The sequence below is a fragment of the Panicum virgatum genome, chromosome 5N (assembly GCF_016808335.1).
Source record: "Panicum virgatum strain AP13 chromosome 5N, P.virgatum_v5, whole genome shotgun sequence".
Lineage (NCBI taxonomy): Eukaryota > Viridiplantae > Streptophyta > Magnoliopsida > Poales > Poaceae > Panicum > Panicum virgatum.
The window spans coordinates 21,824,988-21,845,164 of record NC_053149.1 but is presented as its reverse complement, the minus strand read 5'-3'; the positions used below and the strand labels follow the sequence as shown (position 1 = coordinate 21,845,164).

Sequence of the window (20,177 nt, the reverse complement as noted above, 5' to 3'; positions counted from 1 at the left end):
CCAAAGCAGAGCATGCGTAGGTAAAGGGTGTTAAGTATTTCTAGCTGTGGTTCAGCATAGTATTTCCTGATAATATGCGTCGGTAAACTGCAAACCAATCACAACCATGCTGAACCACGGCTAGAAATTTCTTAGTTACCATGATTATGAGAAAAAACAAGCATACGGGCTGAAGGAGTGTTGGCAGCCAAAATTGGCAATGCCGAAGGCCGACCGGTCTGACCGGTCTGGTCATGTGTAATCCAAATCAGGTTAGATTTGATTTGTAGAGTCCATATGTAACCCGATTTGGAAGGGGTACATTTTCCCCGGCCTATAAATACAAAGGCCACGGCCGATTGAGGTCTTTCTACCCAATCAAATCAATAAAATTACAATTTTCCTATTTTTCTCCAAACCCTAGGTTTTCCAACCTCGTGCTGTTCTTTGCTTGTCTCGACGGCGTTCAAGGGCGTCTTGAGTGGCCTGCTGATCTCTAGACACCCTAGATCTTCAAGCTTCGACAGGGTCCCTCCCGAGCTTGAGGTTCTAGGTCTTTGCGAAGCTCTCTTCGCGAAGTTCATCAGGCACAATGGCCGGTGAGAAGGTTGATCCCAAGGTAGATGCTACTCCCATCAACATCAAGTACAAAGACATACCTGAGGAGACGAGCAAGCAATTCGAGGCTGCGTTCCAGAAGGAACAAGAAGATGCCAAGAATAGATTGCTTGCATGCTTCAGGAAGACTCGGCAAGGCGTGTTCAAGAAGGAGGAGTTCAAGATGCCTACGTTCACACTGCTGCTGAACCCATCTACTATGGCTACGGCTGCTGTTCCATCTGCTTCCACTCCAAGCGAGGTAAGTTTTACCTTCAATTCTATTAAGCAGTTTGCTGATGCCTTTTTGAGTCGATTTGAGAAATCACAAAAGTTTACACAGGATATACTTATCGACTTGAGTATGCAAACAAGGGGAGTAAAACTGTTAATGATTATTCCAATTTTTCCCCTAATCCTAGTCTTTTGGCTGCACCGTCGGATAATTATCAGTATGGTATGCCGCCGAATTACTTCGCGGGACAGACACCCCCGCCGGGCTTAGTTCGGCCGTCCAGGGCCAAACCGGTCAGATCGGTCGCCCCGACCAGTCAGACCGGTGCCCGGCGGGTGGACCAGTCAGACTGGTGCCATGGTGCTCGGTTCTGCGTCACAGCCACAGATCACGCCTCCACCTGCTTCGGCTGATTATAGCCTGGAGCGAGAGTTGGCAGATTTTGTGCCGCCGTATACGACAAAGTCATACGGTGAACCCCCTTTTCCTCCACCGTTGCCCAAGGATGTTTGGGACGATTGGATTAGGGCTAATCCGCAGTATGCCGCACAAACGATGTCCACCACTGATCCTATGACACATCATTTTGGTCAAGCGTCTACGGGTAACTATGAGGCCAATCTTGCTAGGATGAAGGAGGATCTGGCCGATATGTTTAAAGAAAAACTTGGCTTTGTTGCGGGTAGGAGTCGTCTATATCATAGGACGTACATTGATGCTTTTGATTTGATTCCTTACCCCACTAGTTGGCGTGTTCCCTATTTTGTCAAGTTTAGCGGTGATGATAACCGATCTACTTGGAAGCATATTAGCCAATATATCGCTCAACTTGGAGAAGTCGGTTCTAGCAAGTCTTTGCGCGTTCGCATGTTTTCTTTATCTTTGACTGGAACGGCTTTCTCTTGGTTTTTGTCGTTAGCTCCTAACTCAATTCATTCTTGGGATGAATTAGAACAGAAGTTTCATGATGTAGGATCAAGAACACCAACTAGAGGGGGGGTGAATAGGTGGTTTAAAAACTAAAACCAACAACACTAGAGAAATTTAATTAGTGACAAAGGAAACCCCTATGTCATGCTACTACTATCTCAAGATGGGTTTGCAACCTAGGGTGACAAGATACAAATCAAGCTCTAGTAAAGTAAATTGCTCAAGGTAAAAATAAAAATTAAAGAGAGCAAGAGATGTAACCAAGCTTGACACACGAATTTATCCCGTGGTGTCGATGACTTGCCGGTCACCCCTAATCCACGTTGAGGTGGATTCCAAGAATCAACCGCTCCTCTATCAAGAACCTCTTGATCTTGAGCCGGCTTGAATCAAGGAACCGCTCCACACCTCGATTCCACTAGAGTTGCTCTTCACCACTCGGGTGAGGTGAGCACAAGACCTCTCACAACCGAAATCGGGGCTCCTCAACAATCTCCTTGGAGGAGCTCCACGAAATCCACTCCTCCAAGCCGTCTAGGGAGTGGCAACTCCCAAGAGTAACAAGTCGATGACGCATGCTTGAAGTTTCCCTAGTGCCACAAAGCTCAAACTCTTGATGCAATTCACTAGGAAGCCCTCACATTCTCAAAAATGCAATCTCTAAGCGTGTGTGAGAGAGGGATGCCTTAGCTCTATAGTATCAAGTATGCAGTCTAAATGGCCAAGAGAGTGACCCAATGGCCTGGCATTGGGTATATATAGACATCCCTTCAAAACTAGCCGTTACACTCTTTTCTGCGAAGTCGCGGACCGTCCGTGGTTCAAAACCCGGACCGTCCGCCATTATAAACCAGTGAGGCAGAGTGCATTTAATGCGTGTCAGAACTAGCAATTACAGCCCTGGCGGACTATCTGCCCCCTAGTGGCGGACTGTCCGCAGTTGTGTGTTCCACTCCACTAGAGACTAACATTGTCTCTGGTACAACTTTGAAATTAGCTGGCGGACCGTCCGCGCCCCAGGGGCGGACCGTCCTCCATACATTCTTGAAAAACCACAAGAGACAACAATGTTTCTGGTACAGATTGTCAAATAGCCCGCGGACCGTCGCCACCCTAGAGGCGGACAGTCCGCCGCACAAATCATAAGCCCAACCAGAGAAAACACCCTCTCTGGTACATTTTGAGTTAGAGCGGCGGATCATCCGCTCACCTGGGCCGGACTGTCCGCCAGTCATATCTAATTTCCACCAGAGCCAAACATGCTCTCTGGAACGGGTGTGGACCGTCCGCGCTCCATGGAGCGGACCGTCCGCGCTTGTGCAGTCAGCTCTCAAACATGATCTTTTTCAAATCTTTTTCAAAATGTCGTTAGCCCTCATGCATGCACCTAGACATTTTGAGCAAAATGGCACTAAAGACCCGTCAAGCACGAGTATTCGACCCCTCTTGATAGTACGGCTATCTATCCAACAAATCCGGTCACTTTTCATCCACTAAACACCTTGTGACCGGCAAAATACAAAACTCCTATTTTATACCTTAGCGTTGAGCCCGAGCTTTGCTCATCATCTCCAAAACTCCACACGTTCACAACCAAATCTCTTTCATCCGTGGATCAACCTATACTCATTATCTCAAATGAAATCGTTAATCCACAAACTGTTGTCATTAATTACCAAAACTCGAATTTGGGGCCTAGATGCTTTCAATCTCCCCCTTTTTAGTAATTGATGACAACACTAAATTTTGGAGTGATAAAAGTGTTCAAGTCAACTTTATACACTAGGCATAAGGGGGACTTGGAATTGAACTTTGGAAGGACTTACTCATTTTTCTTGAAAATTTCAGAATATGGTATGAATAAATTCACCAAGTTCGATGAGTAGAGAGAACTCCCATTTGATATGTGCATATAAATTTGAATAAATACCACCAGCACATATATATGAAATTTGAAAATTTTGATGGAGTTTCCCCTACAAGTGGAAATCGAGGCATACATGATACAAGATATATATGGTATGAATTTTAGCTTAGTTAGCACAACCTCACAACCACAAGATGAGCATAAGTAGATAAGAGTAACACAAATCAACATAGTTCATCACACATTACAAACCAAATGTTCAAATCCAATCACAAACCGAGTTCATGCAAGACACAAATCATAAACATGCAATGCAATAGTTAAACACAAATAAATACGAGTAGCAAGCAGAAGCCGAAAGCGAATGATTTCCATGTGAAGTCCATGAGCTCCCCCTAGATCCAAGCACTCCAAAGATCCTTCTCCCCCTTTGGCATCAATTTCCAAGAAGATCAATCCATCGGCAGTGGAGGAGAAGGTGGTGGGTAGAACGGCTGGTGCGGGTAGAACTCTGGAGGCGGCACTGGAGCCGGAAACACTGAGTAGAAGTGGTCAAAAAAACCGGTGAAGGCTGTGCTGAAAGTGTCAAAGCTCTGCTCTAGATGCTGCTGCCTCTGCTCAAGCTGCTCAAACTGCTCAGAAGAAGGCAAATCCTCAAAGCGTGCATCAAAAGCTGCTATGTCTGAGTGTAAACTCTCCTGAACCCCCTGCATCTGAGCCATCATGGGCTGGAACATCTGCTGCTGCATGTTCTGGAAGTTGAGGTTCATCTGACTCTGCATCTGACTGGCTAACCCCGCAATCTGAGAGGACATGCTCTCCTACATGGATGCAAAGTAAGGGTCAAAGTAGCCAGCTGGAGGAGCCCACTGCTGCTGTACTGGAGGATGCGGTGGTGGCATGGCATGCTGAGTTGCAGCTGCTCCCATGTGAGCATCATCATCACTATCATCAGCACCATCCTGCCCCTGTGCCTCAGCATCCATATCATCTCCAGGGAAAGGAGTCAAAGGCCTCAAAAGAAAAGTATTGTCATTCTTGAAAGGCCTGAAAGGAGCATGCTTGCTCTCACATATCCCTCTGAAGCTAGACTTGACCTTGATGATGGACATAATATATGGAGCAAAATATAAGTTCATCTCCATGTTAAGCCTTAAATCTGCAAGCTGATCCATAATAAGAGCAATGACATTTATTCTATTTCCGTGCATGATATGAGATATCACATTCCAATAGAGTCCTCTAATCTTGTCCTTGTTGCCACTCTTAGGCATGAATGTGACTCTGACAATTTTGTTAATCACAGCAGGATGATGCCTCAGACCCTGAGTTCCCCCAAAGCTTCTAGAAATACCAAGATGTGCAGGCTCATAGTACATGGGGTAGCCATTCTCATCCAAAGGGTTTTCTAACACAACATTCATACTTTGCTCACTAGTGATAAAATCATAATCCAACTGGTTAGCAGCAGCAAACTGAGCAAATGTAACACAATAAGTTCTCTTCCCAATTGTCCACCAAAAAGTTTCCTCTACCATATTGATCTCTAAGGTGGCATAGAACTGACGTATGACTGTTTCATTCCAATCACACCTATGCCGCAGAAAATTTGCTAACCCCATTTGCTCAAATCTATCCACTAGATCAGACATGACTTGTTGTGATCTCATATAGCCTAGGTCAATGGTCTGATGTTTGAATACATTCTTCTTAACTAGATGACCAAAGTAAGCATCTTTTTGTACCTCAGTTTTGAAGAAGAGGATGTTGGTGTCACGAGGCAAGTTGAACTGATTCACTGATCTAGAATTGGCATAGCTCTCAGCAGTCCACTGTCGGCTAGGAAGATCTAGCCCCATCAGATCTGTGACATCATCCTCAAATTCCTCATCTTCTTCCTCTGAAGATTCATCACCAACACCACCCACTGAAGATGCTGCAGCCATCTCACTGGGATTTGGATCATAGTCCACATCATCGGAAACATCACTGCCTCTTTGATGCCCCTGCTTTCTTGATTTTAGATGTAGTGGCCTTGAGGGTCTTCCGGGGTGGCCTGAGATCAATAATCAATCATAAGATTCATATATTCAAGTATAATATACAATCCAATTAAGATCATCACAAGAGAACAAGAATCAGCCATTCTGTGCACTGGCAGACCGTCCGCATGAAGGCCGCGGACTGTCCGCGTCCATGTGCTAATTTTGCCTAACGGTGGACCATCCGCCAGCCAGTCGCGGACCGTCCGCGATGCATCTGTTCATGCGCAGAGAGCTCAAAATCGCCCCAAACTTTGATTCATCCATATTATGAGTTTTAGATCAAATCCACCAACCAAACTTTAACTATAGCATCTCCTTATCGCTAGGAACAAGACCCCCCAAGTTTTTTCAAGAATCCATGGTCCAAAAACAGATCGGAGCACCTAACCCTAACTCTTTCCAATGAAGAAATCCATGAACAAGAGTTAGGGATTTGTCAAAATACCGAGAGGACATGATGTAGAATCTTGGGAAGAGTCCGGGGATGTGCTCGGACCGTCCGGGAACCACGCCAAAGAGCCTTGACCTTGAAGTCTCCCCCACGTGCTTGAGAGAGAAAGAGAGAGAGCTTTTGGAGGTTTTGGTGTGGGTTGGTGGGGGAAGGAAAGGGACATCCATATATAAGCCAAGTCAGGTCGTCCTACCATTCTGTCCAGTCGCGGACTATCCGCGATATCCAGGCGGACCGTCCGCCTATTACATTGACACCCGACTGAAACTACCTCTGGTAAATTCTTGCCAACACAGGCGGACTGTCCGCGGACCTATGGCGGACCGTCCGCGCTTTGCTCAGTAGCATACCATCATTGTATCTGAAGCTTGCCGGATGAACCAATCATAAGCGGACCGTCCGCGGTCCTTTGGCGGACCGTCCGCAGTATAATTTTGCGGTTGAGAACTTCTCTGCAGAGCCTCTGGTGAACAAATCTCATGAATGGCGGACTGTCCGCCTCTTACCCGCTGACTGTCCGCGCTATCAAATTTCAGACAGCACAGAATTTTGCCAACTTTCTCAATTCCAACTTCAATTTGGGATCATTGCTCATACAAAAATCTAAAAATCTCAAATCTTGCATGAAAACCTTCCAAAGATTCATATGAGCAAGTTACAACAAGAATTCAAAAATAAATCGAGTAAAATCATGAAAACTCATAAATGGCAAAAAAAATGCCTCAAAAAATCAGAAAAAAAAACAAAGAATGCATGAAAGAACCATATGCCACATGTGCTAGTTTTCAAGCCACATTTGAGAAGTCAATGATATTTAACTCATTTCTTAACTTGCAAAACCGAGATTCATCCAATGGCTTGGTAAATATATCGGATAATTGATCATCCATGCCAATTCCATCAATTTTGATATCACCTTTGTTTACATGATCTCTAAGAAAATGATGGCAGATATCAATATGCTTGGTTCTTGAATGTTGAACCGGATTGGTAGCAATCTTCACGGCACTTTCATTATCACACAACAAGAGAATTTCATCAAATTTCACACCATAGTCAAGAAGAGTTTGCTTCATCCATAACAATTGTGCACAACAACTTCCGGCCGAAATATATTCTGCTTCCGCGGTTGAAAGAGCCACGGAATTTTGCTTCTTTGATGACCAAGATACAAGAGATCTTCCAAGAAATTGACAACCACCGGAAGTACTTTTCCTATCAACCTTGCACCCCTTATAATCCGAATCCGAGAATCCAACCAAATCAAAATGAGCACCCTTGGGATACCATAAGCCAATATGAGGAGTATATTTCAAGTATCTCAAGATCCTTTTGACGGTGGTCAAATGACATTCTCTAGGTGCGGCTTGAAATCGTGTACACATGCAAACACTAAACATGATGTCGGGCCTAGATGCGATCAAATAAAGCAAACTACCAATTATAGAACGGTAAAGCTTTTGGTCAACCGGGTTACCTCCCTCATCTAGGTCGAGATGCCCATTGGTGGCCATATGTAACACCCGGTTTATAAAAGAACATAAACCGAGCATTCATATACGTGCCAGGATCAAGTCACACGTATATACAACAGAATGAACAGTATATCATAGCACATATCACGAAAAAGATATAGTAAAGCGAATACGAAGTTATTTATTACAATAATGACAAAATGTCTGATACAGCGGAAGCGTAATACAAATACGATAAACTCTCGACGAAGCAGGGCACCACAGGGACGTCGACTGGGAGACGAACACCTAGAAGTCCTCGTACTCCTGGTAGCTCTGAGTGAACTCCCTCGCGTCAGCAGGAACTGAGCAGCAATAGAATATCCCAAGAGGAAAAAGTAGAGAAGAGGCAAGAGTAAGTACACAACTTGTACTCAACAAGTATAACACAAACTATGAGGCTCTAAGGTTGGCTGACTCAACTGCATTAGCTTTTAAGTCTTGGCAAAATTTTATTAAAACTAATTACTACAAGTTGGTGGATTACCATTAACCCGGTTACATAGTAATTAATCAAAATTAATTATGAAACTACTGAGAACCAACTGAACCAAGCCACCCGGGGAACCTGCCTCGCCAAAGGAAGATAACCCCACTAATCAAAAGTAGGATCTGGGCCGCTCATGACCGTGAGCACGGCTAGTATACCAGTTTTACACTCTACAGAGGTTGCACATCTTTACCCACAAGTCGTGAGCTACGCCAGTTGTTCATCACACTTCCTTAGGTGAGATGGCTAGCGACTCACTACGAGGCCTTTACAAAGAATCTTGTTGGTAAGGAGTAACCGGGAGGGTTAGATCGGCGACTATGGAGCAGGTCTAGTGGGCGTCAAGCACAAATCACAGACGAGGCCACTCAGTATGAGGGCCATAGAAGCTTACCACCCTTGCCCCATTGGTAAGTTACTCCCGACCAAAAAGACCTAATTAGTCAGCCAAGACTGTCCCATTCCAGTCTTGTGGTAGCGCTGTTGTCCCAGGTTGTCGCTCTATGAACCGGTCCTTATGGAGAGTGGCCAACCAGGTAGTAAGCACCGTGCTGGCCCCCTAAACCATGTTTCTAACAAAACATAATTTTAACGAGACGTGAGCCCCTCAAGCGGGCCACTCTCAGAATTAAGTTGCATAAACCATTAATCAAATTAATTAAAATAGACCAAGTGTGTTTTAGCAGCAGCAACCTAGCACAACTAACCAAAATGCAACCCAAAGGATATATATAAAGGATATAAAGTGGCTAGAAAATCCTTATAGGCATACAGTATTAAATTGTATTTAAAGGTGATAGGTTGTTCATGTTATACTTGCCTTCCTCAAAAGTTCTCCTGCTGCTCAAACTGCTCTGAAGATGGCTCTTGGCACTGGTACTGATGCTCCTCAGATGGATCTGCGTCTACTCACGAACACATGGCCAAAACAAGGCACAACAGTAAACATACATGCAAATACTAGCAAAAACTAAGAAACAATACAACAATACATGAAAACAGCGCACAAAACTAGTCTAGAACTATTCTACACGTTACAACGATCGCGTGGACAGAAAGAACGCCTAAAATGGAGCTCAAACGCATAATCTAGGCCTAAAACAAGCTCCAGGGACCTATTTGTAAGAAAACTGGAGTTCCACGGGGGTTTTGGGCAAAACTGGGGACTAAAACATAATTAAACTATAACCCTGGGGTCTAACTCGCAAAAGGTCAGGTGCTGGACGGTGGGTTCGAAATCTAAAAAGCTCAGGGGCTAAAACATAAAATTAGGGACGGATTTGGAAATACTTTTGAATAACTCTGGGCCGCGGGTTGATTCTAAGATATCGCAGGGGTCCTTTTGCAAGATGGCGGGTGCTGACCGCTACTTGATTTCTTTGACTTCGGCTCGATCAGATTTCCACCGTTCGATCCCGATCTAGCGGCTCAGAGAGCAGGGCGAGCGTGGGGTCAGGGACGCGCAGCCGCCGGCGACCAAACCTTCGGCGGCGCGGCTCTGGCTCACCGGAGTTGGGCGAAGTCGGCCGCCCGGGACTGGTTTGGCTCGGTTTTTGGTCGAGGGGCGAGCGCTAGATGAGGCGAACTCGTTCATGGCATTTAGGAGGTACGCAGGGGCACTGGCAGGGCGGCGCTGGCGGCCGCGATTCGCCGGCGTGGCCGAAATCGGCCACTGGGCTGGGGTTTCCGGCTCGGGCCTACCTGGGGTATGCGCGCAGCACACTGGATGCTCCTACGGGTGCGGGTCGGGGCGCGGTTCGGGGCTACAGTGGTGGGATTGGGCGCGCCACAGCGGCGCGGCCTCTGTGCTCCGGTGAGACGGGGCATGGACGGTAAGGGTACGGGGGGAAAGGGATTACGGGCCGAAAAGAGTCATTACCTTCCCATATAGCTCACGCGATGCTTGAACTCAGCGCAGAAGTCTTGTAGCGGTGCCGGTGTCAGACTCCGGCGGTGGCGTGGAACAGAGTTTGGGGGCGAGGCCGCTGCAGTGATCCTCCGGGCGCCTAGGCTGCAGGATTCGACGCGCGGCGTTGCTGGAGAGGATCACAAGGGGTTAGGTAGGTCCAGGGTCCCTCGGCGGCGAACAATCCCGGCGGAGGATCAACTCACCGTGGTGGAGATCTCGGCCGAAATTCATCGGTGCGCTGCGGTATTGGCGTGGCTAGGGCACCGGTTGCGGTTTAGGGAAACCCAGGGACATGGCTGCGTGCTTAAAAGAAGGAACGGGGCTGGCTTCGCTGTGCGTGTCACGGAGCTGCGGAGATTGCGATTGGCGCAACGGATCCGGCACTATCCGTGCCAATCCATGCCGGCTTCTGGAAGGTGCGGCTGCGGCGGAGCTGGCAGCGATGATTGCGGGGCGGTAGACGTGGCGCGGGTGGCCCAGAGCGTGGGCGCGGTGAGAAACGCGGTCAGGCCAGCGAACAGAGGCACGGCATGGCGGAGATGAAAGGGCTGATAGGTGGGCCCGCCTAGTCGGTGAGAACCCGTGCGCGAGCGGGGCCGGGGTGCTAGCGGCAGGCCGGGAAAGAGCGGGCCGAAGCGGAGAGGGAAGCTGGGCCATGAGCGGGTGGAGGCGTGGGCTCGGGCACGTGGGGTCTAGCTGGGCTGGGCGTAGTCTGGCCGGTGTCGCACGGGTTGGGCTGCTGGCGCAGGAGAGCGGGCCGCGGGGAGAGGGGAAAAAGGGTGAGCAGCGCAGGGGTTTGGTTGGGCCGGTAGGCTTGTTGGGTTGGGGTTTTTGGGTTTGGGTTCCTTTCCATCTCTCCTCTTCTAATTATCTTCCTATTTCTATTTCTAACTCAAACTCAAGCCAAATGAATTCAAATTTGAATTTGAATTCACTCAAGCACTCAAACAAATAAAACAATGCTCCAGCATGATGCAACAACAAAATTAAACCTATGATAAAATTTTAATTACTTGAGGAACAAAAATTGGATTAAATGCCATTCTAAACACAATAAACCTTAGAAAATTAAATAAAGCCAATTAAATTTATTACTAAAAGCTGAAATTTAAATTAGGGTGTTACACCATAGGAGTCTTGATTGGTTTTGCATCTTCCATACCAAATTTCTTCAAGATATCCTTCACATATTTTGATTGACACACAAAGGTGCCTTCCTTGAGTTGCTTGATTTGAAGTCCAAGAAAGAAACTCAATTAACCAATCATGGACAACTCAAACTCCCTAGACATCATTTCACCAAATTCCTCACAAAAACTTGGGTTAGTTGAACCAAAGATAATATCATCATCATAAATTTGACAAACAAACAAATCCTTACCAATTGCTTTAGTGAACAAGGTAGTATCAACCTTACCAATTTTGAAGCCCTTAGAGATAAGAAAGTCTCTCAATCTTTCATACCAAGCTCGTGGAGCTTGCTTAAGACCATAAAGAGCTTTAGAGAGCTTGTATACATAATTTGGCTTCTTGGGATCTTCAAAACCGGGAGGTTGCTCAACAAAAACAAGTTCACTAATCTTGCCATTCAAGAAAGCACTTTTCACATCCATTTGAAAAAGTTTTATGTTGTGAGAGCGAGCATAAACTAATAAAATTCTAATTTCTTCTAATCTAGCAATGGGAGCAAAAGTTTCATCGAAATCCAAACCTTCGACTTGAGTGAAGCCTTGAGCTACCAATCTTGCCTTGTTTCTCACAACCATTCCATCTTCATTTTGCTTGTTTCTAAAGACCCATTTTGTGCCAATGACATTGTAGTTCTTGGGCCTCTCAACTAAATCCCAAACTTGATTCCGGGTGAAATTGTTTAATTCTTCATGCATAGCATTCACCCAATCCGTATCTTTCAATGCTTCATCTACACGGTTAGGTTCAAGAAAAGATACAAAAGAATAGTGTTCACAAAATGAAGCAATGCGAGATCGAGTTTGGACACCCTTACTAATATCACCAATGATTTGATCCACCGGGTGATCCTTTCCAAGTACATGATGAATTCTTTGAGGAACAATGGATTCTTGAGTTGATGGAGAAGGTGCACTAGATGAACCAATTTGATCTTGTACTTGAGAATCATCATTACTTGAATCTTGTACAATTTGTTGTGCTTGATCATTTGAGATAGAAGTTGAAGGATTAATTCTAATAGAGATAGAAGGACCATCTTCGTCTTCATCTTCTTCTCTTGGTCTAACATCACCAATTGACATATTTTTCATTGCATTTCTCAAACCATCACTTCTCACATCATCAAGATTTTCTTGTTCATTATGAGACCCATTGGTTTCATCAAACTCAACATCATATGCTTCTTCAACAATGCCATGTGTTTTGTTGTAAACCCGATAAGCTTTGCTATGAGATGAATACCCAAGAAGAAAACCCTTATCACATTTGCTTTGAAACTTTGATAACCGAGTTCCCTTCTTGAGAATATAGCCTTTGCAAACAAACACTCTAAAATATGAGATATTTGGCTTCCTTCCAATAAGCAACTCATATGGGGTCCTGTTATGAAATCTATAGTAATACAATCTATTAGAGGCATGACAAGCCGTATTGATTACTTCGGCCCAAAAGCTATCCGAAACATTGTACTCGGAGAGCATTGATCTTGCCATATCAATCAAGGTTCTATTTTTCCTCTCAACAAGACCATTTTGTTCCGGAGTGTACTTGGTTGAGAATTCATGCTTGATTCCTTTCTCATCACACCATTCCTCAACTCTTGTGTTTCTAAACTCACTTCCATTGTCACTCCTCACTTCTTCACCTTGAGCTCAAATTCATTTTCGGCCCTTATCATAAATTTCTTGAATGTGTCATATGTATCGACCTTGTCATGAAGAAAGAAAACCCATGTATATCTTGAGTAATCATCCACTACCACAAGACAATAGCAATTCCCACCAATAATTCTATATGTTGTAGAACCAAATAAATCCATATGCAATAATTCCAATGGTCTCTCGGTTGACATGACACTCTTAGTGGGATGAGCATTTGCAACTTGCTTTCCGGCTTGACATGCACTACATAACTTATCTTTTTCAAACTTCACATTCTTCAAGCCAACTACTAAATCATGCTTTATGAGTCGGTTGAGTTGTTTCATGCCAACATGACCAAGTCTTCTATGCCATAACCAACCCAAAGATGATTGAGTGAACAAACAAGTGGACAAGTTTGCCTCTTTAGTAGCAAAATCCACAAGATATACATCCTCATGTCTAAATCCCGTAAAGATGTGATCTTTTCCATCCAAGCTAGTCACTACAACATCATCTTTAGTGAAACTACACTTATACCCAAAATCACAAAGTTGAATGACCGCTAAGAGATTAAACTTGAGAGAATCAACCAACAATACTTTTGAAAGAGAATGATCACTTGAGGTAGGAATTGTACCAACTCCTTTGACTTTGCCCCGGCTATTGTCACCAAAGATGATGTCACTATATCCAACCACATTCTCATCTAGAGAGGAAAATATCATTGGATCTCCGGTTATGTGTTGAGTGCATCCACTATCAAGCACCCAATGTCTTCCTCCGGACTTATAATTCACCTACAAAAAGAAGTAACTCTTTTAGGTACCCAAACTTTCTTGGGTCCTCGAACGTTAGTGACCCAGATTTTTGGCACCCAAATGGCATTCTTTTTAGCACCATCTATAGGTATCCCAACAAATTTTGCACTAACATTGCCATTTGAATTTTTCATAAGAATGTAACTTGAATCAAAGGATATGATTTTCTTGTTGGTGCAATTCTTCTCAACATGACCAATCTTCTTGCATTTTTCACAATATGGCTTACCACTACTCTTCACAAAAGTAGTTTTGGTTTGCACAAAAGCCTTCTTCCCTTTCTTAGGAATGTATCCAAACCCTTGTTTGTTCAAGGTGAACTTTTGGCTTGCCCAACAATGGTTAAACTTGGCTCTACTATCATAGCACTTTCTCAAATCATTAGTCAAGCAAGTAATCTCTTTCTTTAACAAATCATTTTCCATAATGAGAGATTCATTGCAAGATGGGTTATCAATTTTGGTGCAAGAAGAACTAGTAGAGCTAGAGCCACAAGGTTTATCATCAATTAAATCACAACTAACACCAATGCTCAATGCTGCTTTCCTTTCATGATTAAGCAAGGTATTGTGAGCTTCCTCAAGCTTCTCATGAGTTTCTTTGAGATTCTCATGAGAAGTCTTTAGCTCCTCATAGGAATCTTGAAGAGAAGTAAACTTTAACTTCATGTCCTTTAACTTAGCCTTTTCCTTAGTCATGAATTCATCGGCGTCATTGAGCATTTCAACAAAATCATCATATGAAAGTTCATCAAGTTCACCATCTTGTTGTACCTTTGCACCACCCTTTACCATAAGATAATGTGGTGTAGAGAAGAGTGATGGAGCCTCCTTGATGGCGATCCCGGCAACTCCCTTGGATGGCTTGTCATCATCATCATCATCATCATCATCATCATCATCATCATCATCATCGGAGCTTGCACCGGAATCCCATTCAACAAAATATGCTTGGCCATTCTTCTTCTTCTTCTTTTCATCATTTTTCTTGTCCTTCTTGTTCTTATCATCTTTCTTGTTTGGACAATTGACAATGATATGACCTATTTCACCACATTGGAAGCAAGTCTTGTCCATAAACGAATTTTTTCTTGATGATTGACCTCTCTTGCCAAAGTTCTTCTTGCTCATCGTTCTATTGAATCTCTTGACAAAGAGAGCCATCTCCTCATTCGATTCTTCTTCTTGGCACCCACTTTCTTCTTCTTTTTTTCTATCTTGAGCTTTGAATGCCACACTTTTCTTTTTCATATCAATTTCTCCCCCATGAGCTTCATCTTGAGATTTCTTGAACATGTCATGGGTGAGAACTTCACCCAATATTTGTGTGGGAGTTGCGGTCTTTACATTTGACCTTACAAGCAAGGTCACAATTGTGTCATATCTTTCCGAAAGACATCTAAGAAACTTGTGGTTGAAATCCGCATCCGGGTACCTCAAACCCAAGTCCCTTGAGGTCATTCACAATGTCATTTAGCCGGTTGAACATCTCGGCTATACTCTCATCCTTCTTCATGGTAAATTCACTAAAATTGCCCTTAAGCAAATATAACTTGGCCTCCTTCACACTTGATGTGCCCTCATGAATTTCCACGAGTTTATTCCATATGTCATTTGCATTTGTGAGACTCTTGACTCTATTAAATTCAGTCACATCAAGAGCACTAAAGAGCACATTAACCCCATGATCATTTAGTATCTCATTTTCCTCATCTAGGGGTGTCAAATTCTTTGGATCCAAAATGACATATCCATCACTTACTACTCTCCATAGCTTTCTACTCATGGCTTTGAGATGAGCCGACATCCTAGTCTTCCAATAATCATAATTGTTCCCATCAAACAACGGCGGCTTTCCAACATGAATCCCATTATCACTAGTCATTGTTCTACTCCAAGATGGTTAAATCCGCAATTAATGGAGTACTTAGCTCTAGTACCACTTGTAGGATCAAGAACACCGACTGGGGGGGTGAATAGGCGGTTTAAAAACTAAAACCAACAACACTAGAGAAATTTAATTAGTAACAAAGGAAAGCCCTATGTCATGCTACTACTATCTCAAGATGGGTTTGCAACCTAGGGTGATAAGATACAAATCAAGCTCTAATAAAGTAAATTGCTCAAGGTAGAAACAAGAATTAAAGAGAGCAAGAGATGTAACTAAGCTTGACACACGAATTTACACCGTGGTGTCGATGACTTGCCGGTCACCCCTAATCCACGTTGAGGTGGATTCCAAGAATCAACCGCTCCTCTATCAAGAACCTCTTGATCTTGAGCCGGCTTGAATCAAGTAACTGCTCCACACCTCGATTCCACTAGAGTTGCTCTTCACCACTCCGGTGAGGTGAGCACAAGACCTCTCACAGCCGAAATCGGGGCTCCTCAACAATCTCCTTGGAGGAGCTCCACGAAATCCACTTCTCCAAGCCGTCTAGGGAGCGCCAACTCCCAAGAGTAACAAGTCGATGACGCTTGCTTGAAGTTTCCCTAGTGCCACAAAGCTCAAACTCTTGATGCAATGCACTAGGAAGCCCTCACACTTTCAAAAATGCAATCTCTAAGCGTGTGTGAGAGAGGGATGCCTTAGCTCTATAGTATCAAGTATGCAGTCCAAATGGCCAAGAGAGTGACCCAATGGCCGGGCATTGGGTATATATAGACATCCCTTCAAAACTAGCCGTTACACTCTTTTCTGCGAAGTCGCGGACCGTCCGCGATTCAAAAACCGGACCGTCCGCCGTTATAAACTAGTGAGGCAAAGTGCATTTAATGCGTGTCAGAACTAGCCATTACAGCCCTGGCGGACTGTCTGCCCCCCAGTGGCGGACTGTCCGCAGTTGTGTGTTCCACACCACCAGAGACTAACATCGTCTCTGGTACAACTTTGAAATTAGCTGGCGGACCGTCCGTGTGACACCTCAGGTGTTAGCACATTTAACTACAACCAATGTACCTTAGTTAAAGTTAAAAGAAAAATTTGAGAAATTAATTCAAAGAGAAAGGATCAAATAAAATACAAATCATACAAAAGAAATTAAAGGAAAAAGAGAAAGGAGTGAAAAGCTACTCAAAATTTAATTCAAAAATGTGCACAAAATTTTTGTTGGCTCATGAGAGGTGTTTCAATTGACATGTGCTCAATTGAACTTCAGCCAAAATCAAGTCAAAAACTGAATAAAACTAAAGCCCTTTTTTGCAAATATGCAAATGTACCAATAGTTCAAAATGTGAGTTTCAAATGAAAATTTGCATAACACGAAAGTTGTAGATCTTGAAAAGTTATGCAAAAGGGGTATTCAACACTTTTCCATTTGAGCCCTCCAAATAGGAGATAATTTCAGTTTACCGAGAGGTCCCTGGAATTTTCAGAAATCACAAAAGAGCCCCCATCTCCATCTCTCTCTCTCCCGGCTGGCTCTGTTTCGCCCGCCGCCCGCCGTACGCCGCCGGTGGACTTCGTCCACTGCGCGCCCGCGGCCAAATGGACCCAGGAAGTCCCCCAGCGCCACCTGGCCCGCCCCTTGGCACCTCCTCATGCGCACACGCGTCCCAGGCCGCTCCCCGAGCCGCCACGATACCCCCCGCCATGCGCCGCGCCGCTGCCGCTCCGCCCGCTCGCCGTCGACTCGCCCAGGGCCAAATCTACCGCCCCCAATCGCTACTCCCCTCGCCTAGGAGCTTCTTGGCCTATAAGAACCCCCAGAGCCCCGTCATCGCGCCCCTTCTCCTCCTTCTTCCCCCTCCCGCCGCTCCGCCATGGCCGCCGAGATCCAGCTCGCGCGGACCGGCTAGCCCAGCCCCACATTGCCCCCTCCGACCACCGCAATAGCTTCGCCACCTCCTAGTTACGCTCCACGCGCGCGGAATCGACCCCAAACCTCCTCCCGACGCCGTTCCCCTTTTGCGCCGCCGCCGGCGAGCTCAGGCTCACCGCGGACCGGCCAGCTCCGAAGGAGACTGAGCACGACAGCTACCCCAGAAGCATCCACGAGCTCACGCGGTGCTCGTGCGCGCCTTGTTCCCCTACCCCGAGCCCTCCTTCACCTCCAGCGCCGGCGAACCGAACAACCGACCCGCCATTGCCGCCGACGAGCTTGAACCCGTGCACCAAACGCTCGAACGTCGACCAGGGTAGGTGTTCCTCGAACCTTTCTCTCCCACGCGCCTCCCCGTGGCAGCCCCGGTAAGCCTTGCACCGCAGAACACCACCGGCAAGATGCCATGGCGGAGAAGGCCGGCGAAGGACCCGGTTGTAAATACTTTTCTTTGTTCAAGGGTGTTTCTGCAAGTTTTTCAGTGTATACCAGTGAACTCCTAAAATGCGAAACAAATCACAAAAAAATCGGAAAAATGCAAACTCAACTGATCTGGATTCCTTGTAACAAGATCTACAAAATTTGTAATATTTACATTTGCAGAAACTCAACCGAATTTAATCCAGGGAAAAGAATAAGAAAACCACCTTATGCATGTTCATGAAGTTCTGCTCATCAAATGACCTTGATTTTTGGATATGTTATCACTAATGGAATTTTAAGATCACAGTAAAAAGATGGAAACCAACCAAAACAGTTATCATATTGGAACAATCAAGATTCTCTAATCTGTTGTTAGCTTTCTAGATTTAATTCTGGAAAATATGCGCAAGAACTTACTCTGAAATTTTTACTTCGTGCATGAAAAACTAAAACACTGTTAATACTTAAATTTCAGATTTATTAGAGTTCATTTTCTATATACCATGATTTATGCTGGTTTAACCAACTTAATTCCTCATATATAGTTCTTATGCTCAGAAAATTCTATATTTATTTCTGGAGTCTCTTTTTAGCTCTGTGTTCCTGTATAAAAATTTTGAGCTGTAGTTACTGAGTTTTGCTTTGTTGAATAATCATGCTTAGCATCTTAGGGCTAGATTTACTATTTCTGTTCTGAGTAATCTACAATGTTTCTGATCATTATTTTTGGGCATGATCTTGTTTAGAGTATTTTCTACCTGTAATAAAAAGTTCATATGCAATACTGGTTAAATGCACCTTGAGAAATTTATGCAAACTCATGCTAAGTTAACTGAATAACTAATTTACCATAGTGAGTTAAATCTTGAAAAATTTTCTGGAGTATTTATAACTCATGACTAGTCTCTGGTAAAACTTTGAAAGCCATATCTCTAGTAAAACTCTCTGTAGAATTAATCTTAGTTAAAAGCTTGCTGTTTTTGTTCTTTTTATTACCTCAGTTACATAAGTGAATAAAATCTGGAAAAATTTCAGTGCTGATTATATGCTTTGAAGTTGTTCCCATAAAATTTGTAGCACCAGAACCCATGTTGAACGTTCTGTACAAAAACATAAAGTAACTAGAGTAATCCATTTACATGAATAGTTATAGTTTTTGCTTTATGGTTAAAGGCTGAAATCTACCATAAGTACTTAATTTGAATCTGGGTTACTTTGGTGTTTCCTCACTAGCTCATTAGTGAATTTGGGTTGTTACGAAATAATGAAAGCATGCTATGTATTGAAACTAAGAATGGAAACCAAAACCCCACTCATTCATGAAGAAACGTAGTTAGGTTTACTACTCTATAAATGACTGCCCATGAAATAAACTGTTGAAATCATCATTTAAGTAACTTTTGTTGGACTACAACTTTATCGTGAAGGAAAGAAATTGTTATCCATGAATAACTCATAATCTTGCATGGCATATAGAAACGGTTAATCTCGTGGACGGTGACTACGAGTTGGTGCCCGCGGACTCTCGTGCGGATCAGGAGGTCTCCTTGAACTGTACTAACTTGTCTCAAGACCTGGGCCAAGCCCCAGAAGCTTTTCTGCCTGACAGTGCCCAAGAAGGCAAGCCCCGGAGCATAATTCCATTATTTTTCCGAATTATCATTCAGTTATCTATTTATGTATGGTAATAGTTGGTTTTCTGCATTTAAGTTTTCTAGGCGTTGATCGAAAACCTTAGATGCATGATCCATAGGAACCTATGTTTGATACCGGATCTTTTTATCGACTAGTTGCCATGCTAAATAGGTACGGTAGAAGTCGAGTGGTTTCCTGCCTCTCGCGAGCAAATAGGAATTGTACTGACTTTATTTCCTGTTGAAATGTAAGGACAACGGGCGGGGTTGTGTAGTTGTGATACCCCGCTGGTGTAGTCAAAAATGGCTAAGGTCGCGGTGTGTGGCTCATTTCGTTAAGCGTTTGAAAGTACTAGCCACATACCAAGAAATATGGTAATCGGTAAGCTGAAGTACCTGATTGGACCGGCGAGTGGAACGATCTCGCACCCTCCTGGTAGAAGTAGGATTTATATTTTTGTCGCGACGTACGGGTGCAGAGTGGTCGGACTCTGTAGTCGGGGAGGGTGTTCCGGATCCACGGACTGGAAAGAAAGGGGAAAAGTAGCGTGGGCGGGAGCGAAGTCGATCCCCATGCGTGTGGTCTAGGTTCCCCTGGCCAGGTTGAAACTCGATTCGGAATCGTCCGCCT

At 44.4% G+C, this 20,177-nt stretch overlaps 1 pseudogene; it reads right to left on the bottom strand.

The window, feature by feature from the left end:
- LOC120674666 overlaps positions 1–20,177 on the bottom strand; it is a 274,212-nt pseudogene that overhangs the window by 79,183 nt on the left and 174,852 nt on the right.